The sequence below is a fragment of the Hakea prostrata genome, chromosome 5 (genome assembly GCF_041222555.1).
Source record: "Hakea prostrata isolate BN-2017 chromosome 5, UWA_Hpros_2, whole genome shotgun sequence".
Taxonomy (NCBI): Eukaryota; Viridiplantae; Streptophyta; class Magnoliopsida; order Proteales; family Proteaceae; genus Hakea; species Hakea prostrata.
Window position 1 is genome coordinate 50,515,588 of NC_142604.1, and position 8,918 is coordinate 50,524,505.

At 38.7% G+C, this 8,918-nt stretch overlaps 1 pseudogene; it reads left to right on the top strand.

Moving 5' to 3' along the window:
* Positions 1-6,147: 6,147 nt before the first annotated feature.
* On the top strand, positions 6,148-8,307 carry LOC149016382 (L-type lectin-domain containing receptor kinase IX.1 pseudogene; annotated as a pseudogene).
* The last annotated feature ends 611 nt before the right edge of the window (positions 8,308-8,918 follow it).

Sequence of the window (8,918 nt, forward strand, 5' to 3'; positions counted from 1 at the left end):
TGTGCAAATCTTTGCATTCGAAACCATTTCGAACCTCTTTGAGACGCCAGCGGGCAAACACAGAGAGCCAAATTTGGGGCTTTTTGTTTGAGACCTAATTGGGACGTTTGGATAGTATTTGGGGACCCTAATACTATTATATTGAAGACCCTAAAGTCCCACTTTGAATTGATTTTGAATCGGAGTGGAAATCGGAGAGTTTGCTCATGACCATGACAGCGGGGGGGTTGACTAGCTTGTCGACCGGTCCTATAGACCTATCCAATAGCCCCTATAAGGTGTGTGTTTTGGCCCCCTTTTTTGAACCCTGATTGATCCTTGACTGTTACTTACTTACTTTCTTATGTACCTAGGGTTATTTTGGTCTAATTGCACTCTCTTTGGTGAGTCTTTTGGGAGTTTGAAGAGCATTATTGACTTTAACAGGTGAGGAAAACACTTGACCATATCTTGTGTACTTTTGGTGTTATTTGAATCTTCATTTATATTACATCTTGTACTCTATTATAAATTGTGTGTGACTTTGCACGAACAGAAGGTAATTTTATTCTTTGTTTGTTTCTACTTTCAAATTTCATAAATTGTGGTATGGGAATGATGTGAATGTGTGGATTCGATTGTGGAACTTTGTCCTCTTGTACATATATGCCAACTAGGGTTGTGGGTTCGCTCATTACCCTGGTGACTCTATATATATGCACTTAGACCTAAGTACATGGATACTAGGTGTCTAGTTGTGTTGGTTTGGTAACCCCATGAGTGTTACTACCCTTCTGGCAGGGATATTGAAGTCAGGTAACCCATGATGCCAATGGTTGGGTCCTGTGAGCATCAAGCAAGCCCATTGTCATCATGAAATGGTAGGGTTATATATGTAAAGTGTTTGGGCTCATGTCACTTTCAGCTCGATGTGCGATTTCGGTGGGGAAGCTATGAGAGCATCCGCTTATACATATGTGGATGACCATAGGGTTGAGAATAGAATCCAACAGATGCCTCCCTTTGAGGATCCCATTTCTAGGTGGATAAGGATATCGGAATGACAAATGCCTCCCATTGAGGAATGATATCCATACCATATGTAGTACGAGACCATATGACCATGCATTGAGCCTAAAGTTATCCACAACACGTGCCAATTCTCATACCAAATGGTGATGTGAAAGAGTGGTGACCTATTCCCTAACCACAGTTTGATGTGACTTGACCCAACAACCGCGGAGAACTCAATAGAAATCTCTTTTCGGGAGAGAGTGATTGAGACCACTCAAAGGAGGCTGGTGCATAACTCAATGCGTGTCTACCATTGTATATTCATTATTCTTCTTATTATATTCATATATATTCGTTGTGGAAAATTGTGAATAGATGCTTGATATGAACTTAAGTTTACCTCACTGAGTTGTATTGAACTCACTCCTTTGTATACATACATTTTTAGATCTTGTCATAGTTTATGAGGATACCATTCAAATGGAGGATCCATTGCAGGCAGATTACTTTGTGAGAGCGATTTGCGAAGAAGTAGACTCTCATGGAGGTTCTTGCCCATGCCTGAATTGCTCCTATGGAGCCGGGTACCAATGAAGGTCTAGTGATGTCTTTGAAGATGATAGCATCCTTCGTAGCCCTCTCGGGGGCTTGCTTAAGAATAAGAAAGAGGAATCTCATGTAAATACCAGGGACCTAAGTCATGTCATTGGCACTGAACCTATAGTGAGGGACGATGCCGTTTTCCGTTGAAGAACCTAGATTTCCACTACAAATATTTCTTTCTTTAAACTCTGATGACTTAAATTTGAATAACTTTGGATAATGATTTAACTTTAAACTCTTGGATGACTATAATTGTATTTGATAACTTGATTATTATAACTTTGAATATTGATACTTTAATTTATTCTTGTCCTTTGATTATGCTATGGTGGTAAGGATTTGGCCTTGAACCTTGGTCCTGTAGTGTATCACCCCCACGGGTATTCAGGAATGACCAGATCCGGCTAGGTGGGGTGTGACACCGATAACCTTCAATAAAAATAGTGGGCGAAGGCCCCCAAACATCTGAACAGATTAAGTCTAGAGGACGCTTAAAAATAGTTTTAGAAAGTTCAAACGGGAGTTTATGATTCTTCCCTTGTTGGGAAGCACTACAAACTAAAAAATCATTTTCTTTAGTGAAAGGTAAATCAAAGGTAGAAATTAAATGTTGAACAACTTTAAAGCTAGGATGGCCCATCTGTGAATGCATGCCATTGGGATAGGTTTGTCTTTTCACCAACACAAGCATGCTTTGGAGTGGGAATATTAAACTGGTAAAGCCCATTATTGTTCCTTCCCTACAGAAGACACTTCCACGTGATGCAATCCTTTACATAACAAATGTCAGGGTGAAATTCAAAGACAACAATATTATCTCTTGTAAACTAAGAAACAGACAGCAAATTTTTCGTAAAAATTTGCTAGCACATGTTAAGACATCACAAAAAAATAATGAACCAGAAGAAGAGAGTGGAAAATTACTAGTGTGAGCAATTTGCAAGTTAGCACCATTACCAATCTGAACTTGATCGTGTCCATGATATGGTTGGGTTGCATTTAGGGAAGCAAGATCAAAAGCCATGTGGTGTGTTGCTTCTAAATCAGGATACCAAGTAGAGTCTGCAATAGGAGGAGGTTCATATGCCAAAAAGTTTGTAGCAATTGAATTATTTAATCCACTTTGAAAGGCTGACTAAAACCCTGATGACAGTCCAATGCTTTATAACCCTTTTGATTACAAATCTGATATGTCCAAAAGTTTGAGATCCATTTGCTGTTGGAAAATTTGCATGATGATATATCCATTAGAATGAGATTGATGGTAACAGTTTGGTAGGGGCTGTCCTCCAGAGGGACTTCCATAACCAATTGAATGGCCTCTATGTGGGGAGAATGGAGGCCAAATGGGTCTAGGAGCAATGGGGAATGCTCCAACAAGCAGATTCGCTAAAGGGGGTAAATCAAGAGAGGAGGTCTCATCTTTTAATTGAATTTCCTGAGTTAGCAACATGCCATGTCACTCATTATAGGAGACATAGAGGTCACAAAGGCACCATATTCAGGGCCAAGCCCAGACCTAAATCTTCATCTGGTAAATTCTTACCAATAGCAGCTAACTGATCTAAAACAGATTTAATTTTAAGAAGATAATCATGAATGGTGTTACCTCCATTTTTAATGTTCTGAAGATGAAGTTGAAGATGCATGACTCGAGCTGTTGAGGAGGTCGAGTAGAGCTTTTCTAACTAATCCCATGCAATCGACCTTAGCATTAGTGGATCTAATGACTCGTGCGTGAACATTCTCAATCAAGGAAGCAAGGAGCCAGCACATCAGCAGTTGTTGCAGCGGAGGAAGCTTCCACAACAATAATGGGGGTGGGCAAGGATCAGTTCCATCGATGATTCCATACATGCCATAGGTTCGCCACAAGGGAACAAACTGATTTTTCCACATCAAGAGAGGAAGTTGTTGAGGGAGGGAAACGAAGGGAATGGGAGACCAACCTGGGCGTCTGATGCCATATTAAAATCTTTATTTTATGTAAAAGAAAATAAGGAAATCAAAAGAGAACTCAAGAGAAGTAACGTGGTTCGGTGGGGTACTTCAAAAAAAGGTCCACGGTGAAGGGTAGCTGTTAGTTTTCTTTATCGTATTTTAAATTGTATTTGTACATGGCTCTATATGAAATTTTCAAGAGTTTCATGCTATGCTAAAACTCTTGGAAATGTTGCTGCCTTGGATAAGAGTGACTGATGATGAGAGAGTCCAACTGCTAGGTTGTTTTACATGTGTTGAACTCTTAGCTTGAGTTTCAAAATTGATTGATTTGATTGTCTATCTCCACACATAACTGAAATACCTTGAGATGATTCACTTGAGTTGGAACTCTTCATAGCTGAATTGTCTTGAAGTGATTCAATTGGGTTGAAACTCTTCAAATCTAGCTTCTGCGAGTTGCTGTGGGACTTGTGGAGGTTCCTTAACAAGTGGAAAGATTTGCCATTGTCATCGAAGAACCAAGTTTTTTTTTTCCCCTTTTCTTTTGCGTAGCCAGGTTTGCAGCTCAAATCAAAAGTCTGTGTTTGCTTATAAATATGTTATTTATTTACATTTAAGGTTCACTGAATTTGCAGATTTGCAAAATCAAGTCTTTTTCTCTTTCCCATTCTTCTCGTCTTTCGTTTCATTTTGTACGTACCATAGGTTTCAAACACAAAGTCACCAATAATCTCCGAAGGTTAGGGTGATTTATTAGCTCTCATTTCCTAAGTCGATTGTATTATTTCTTCGTCATATCATAATTTGTATGCTAAGTTCTGCATTTATTTTTCCCATCTTTAAATATGGAAAGGTCTCAAAGATCTCAAGCTTGTTTTCTGATTTTCTGATCAACATCTAAGTAGTTTTCACCTCTCCGATGAGGATTCATGTTGCCTCCTGCGTTTTCCAATGAACAATTTCCTATCTTTCACTAATCTCTTACCTAGGGAGAGAAAAACCAATCGCTGATTAAGAATAGCATATTCCATTTAGAGTTTTTAGTTTTTCTTTCTTTTGCCAAAAAATTCAATCTCTTCTAGCTTTTCTTTCCTTGGTTCCTTTTTTTTCGGAGAAGATGAATTTACAAAAATCATGTTAAAAGGTCATTATTATTAGCGAAGAAAAATAAATACATAAAGTATACAAACAACTAGACAAAACAGGAGGAGCAATTTTCTCAACCACAAAGGCTTAAAAATCTAAATCTTGGTAGATCCGCTGCATTGTCGTGCAGTTCCATCTGAGCAGTTCCATCTGAATCTCATTGGATACACAAACACTCAACATCCACTTTCTTGCTTCAAGGTTTGCCAAAAAAATTTGGCCGTGCATTTGTTTCCCTATAATAGTATTGCATCACCTACTCCTGAAGGGGTTGCACTTCAGTGCTGTGCAATTAATGCGCAACACTGAGCTGCCTACAATTTAGATTCAAAGTTGTGGTTAAGATTCAATCTCGATGACCACCTGTTTTATATATATATATATTTTCTGCAACAATGGATGGAAGAAAAAAAATAAAATCGAATGGTCAAGATCAAAACTCAACTACAAATTTTGATCTCACCATTTATAGCTTACTACTGTGCATTAATTATACAGCACTGAATCCAAATATTCACTGAAGATATGATTCAAGACCCAAGTGTCTGTTTTATGACCCCAACACTTTTGCTTTATGAAACAACCACTTTTGCTTTATGGAACAAAAAAAGTATCCTTCTGAGCCAAAGCCACCACTACCCAATTTCTTTGTGGCGCCCCTTCAAGACTATGTACCAAACGCATTGGATAAAAGACAAATAAAATCTGATAAGAATATTCAATCTGGGAGAGAAAAATGTCAAACCACTTGGAAGTGACAAAAAAGTTGGATACCTTAATAGGCACACGGTTTCCAGGTTTTCTTTTAGTTTAATTATCAAGTCCCAAGAGATGTAAACCAGACTTTCTCATATAGCTTCCTACAATAATTGAAAATCCCTATAAAGAACTCGAACCCTTCTTTTGGCACTGAAGATGTCACAGGTGCTTTTCAGAAACTCCATCTGAAAGCCCCGAGAAAATTCATGTTTTAAAATCTCTCTAGGTACCGCAACAGCACAGTGTTTTAAGCTAAATAATGCCTGTCCATATTAAGTTAAAACACCCACATAGTCTTACTATAGAATATGCTGTAAGATTTTGGTTTTAAATATTGGAAGCTACCTTCTCCATACTTACTGGAAGTAACAATAGTTGCAGAGATGCCCAACATCACTAAAGCGACTTTGCTTCAAATCTATTTGCAACCATGCCGTACTTGGTAGAGCTACCTTACCTTTAATGTAGGGTACAGAACCAGGTTCACAAATTATGTGCTAAATAATGATGATGAACACCAACTATCAGGAAAGTGTCTGGAGGTTGATGACAGACGAGAATGGCACATGCATGCTTTCAAGCACTAACGAGCACTATAAGTCATCCACTAGAAAATCCTCTCAGAAAAGCAGACATAAGAAATCTTTAGTTCCATTAGCATTAGTCCATCCAAGCTTCAGCTTCAAGTCTTGAACCTGAAAGATGGTTCTTCTTACACCAGGAAATTTGCTTCTCCAATCTCCAAAGCTAAATTTCATCCTCTTTCAAGTGTCATTGCTTTTCTTTCTCTTAGTCCGTCTTGCAACATCGCTATTCTTCAACTTCTCCAGTTTCAGTAAGCCACTAGAGATGAATCGTACCATTGTTCTCCATTTAGATGCTGCAATCTCTGAACCAAAAATTGATCTCACAAGAAATCAACAAGATCAATCCAGTGATACCAGTACTGGTGGAGTTCTGTATAATGCTCCAGTTCAGCTTTGGAACAAGAAGACTGGAAAGCTCACCAACTTCACTACCCATTTCTCCTTCACCTTCAGAGATTCATTAAACTATGAGTCATGCAGGCTACGTAACAAGACTCTTTGCTTTGGAGATGGTCTTGCTTTCTTCCTTGCTCCCTATGGTTCAGTGATGCACGATATAAGACACAATGGATATGGTGCTCAAGGCTATGCAGGTGGTGGTCTTGGTCTTTACAATGATGCACCTATAAAGAGCAACAATTCCATTGTTGCGGTGGAGTTTGATAGTTACAAGAACATATGGGACCCTGACTACAGTTACATAGGTATTGACATCTCTTCCATCGTATCTGTGAAAACCATCTCATGTAATGCTAGTCCCTGGAAGTGGATGAGAGAGACCTCTAGCCCTGGAAGGCTTCCATTGGTTTTGATTCAAATTCCCTAAACTTGAGTATTGTATTGACTTGTGCTCATAAGTCTGTTCCTTGTGATGTCTGTAGCCTTAATCATAAAGTTAAGTTGAGTGATTATCTTCCAGAACAGGTGACAATTGGGTTTTCTTCAACCAATGGAGCCGCCTACGAGCTACATCAACTCAACTCCTGGGATTTCAGTTCTAGTTTGGAGATTGATACTTCCATTAACATCGACCATCCATCATCAAACAAAATTGCAGGATTGGTTGTGGATGGAGCTGCTGTAATGATTACTTTGCTGGGTTTGTTTTGGATTCTCAGCTGGAGAAAGAATAGAGAAAATGAAGCAGAGGATGATGTGGTCTTAGATGTGCCCACAGGACCTAGGGAGTTCTCATATGCTGAATTGGTTGCTGCAACCAAGTAATTTTGATGAGAAACAAAAACTCGGAGAGGGTGGATTTGGAGCTGTTTACAGGGGTTTCTTGAGTGATCTCAATGTGGAAGTTGCTGTGAAGAGAATCTCTAAAGGGTCTAAACAAGGGATAAAGGAGTATGCATCAGAGGTGAAGATCATTAGTCGATTTCGTCATAGGAACCTCGTGCACCTACTTGGCTGGTGCCACCAACGGAAAGAGCTACTTCTTGTGTACGAATTCATGCCTAATGGAAGCCTTGATTCTCATCTATTTCGAAATAGAGGCTCATTGACATGGGAATTGAGGTACAAGATAGCTCTTGATTTGGCCGCTGCATTACAGTATTTGCATGAAGGTTGAGATCAATGTGTTGTCCACAGGGATATTAAATCCAGCAATATAATAATTCTAGATTCCATCTTCAATGCTAAACTAGGAGATTTCGGTCTTGCTAGGCTTGTGGGAAATGAGAAAGGTTCACAAACATTAAATGAAGGTAGCACCAAAGGATGGACTGTGGTACATCAGGAAGGGATTCAGACAACAAATGTATCTGGTACATTGGGATACATGGCACCTGAATATATTTTAAGTGGAATAGCTTGTAAAGAATCTGATGTCTATAGCTTTGGCATTGTTCTCCTAGAAATTGCTTATGGGAGAAAAGCCATTGCTATGACTGCTGATGACCCAGGTGAAACAAGTTTGGTAAAATGGGTTTGGGAGCTCTATGGAAGACGAAAGCACCTTGAAGCAGTTGATCCAAGTCTGTTTATTGGCTCTAATAAGGAGCAGTTAGAGTGTATCATTGTTGTTGGGTTATGGTGTGCTCAACAAGACTATAATCTTCGGCCCTCAATTGGGCAAGCTATTGGTGCTCTCAAATTTGATGCTCCACTACCCATTCTACAGGATTATAAAGTAAATTTTTCTTCCCCATTGAATAGGGACACATTCTCTTTTACATCTTCCCTACAGAATGTGACACAAGTTATACCCGGTGGATGTCCTAAAGCTGCATCACTAATTCCGCCAAGTTAAACAAGTCACCTGCTTCTGCTTAAGCACAAATGCTATATGTTAGAGTCAATGAGAGTAAATATGATGCAACACAATAGGGGAGTACCTCTGTCATGGTTTTTTTATTGGTTTAGGTCTTTTGGTGTTAGTAGTTTGGTTTCTTTATTGGGACTATGGTTACTAGTGTCCTAGTTTAAGTGAGTTTCCTTCTAAGGTTTGGGTTTAATTATGTAAAATTTATATTTGAGTTTTCTTTTGTAATCTTATTTCACTTTATTATAAATATATGATTGCTGGTATCGTGGAACGTACATATTCTTTTGCACAACCATGTTCACCAATTGTTCTCTCTTCTTCTCTGTTTGTTCTTCTCTCTACCTAGTTTTGGTTACAAATCTTAGGATTTTTTACATGGTATTAGAGCGATAACCTATTGCAGGTTTTCGAGTCATTTAGGTTTGTAGTTTGAAGAACGGAACCCTAGTTCAATGAAGATGATAAAATATTCATTAAATTTGGGTTCCTGTTTGCAAAATAAAGGTAATCGCAAGTGTACGGTATCGTGTAGTTAACGGGTCGATCTTAGGGAGATATGCCACTTTAGAATTTAACCTCTTAATGATAATGCGAGAGTGTAATGATTCAACTAA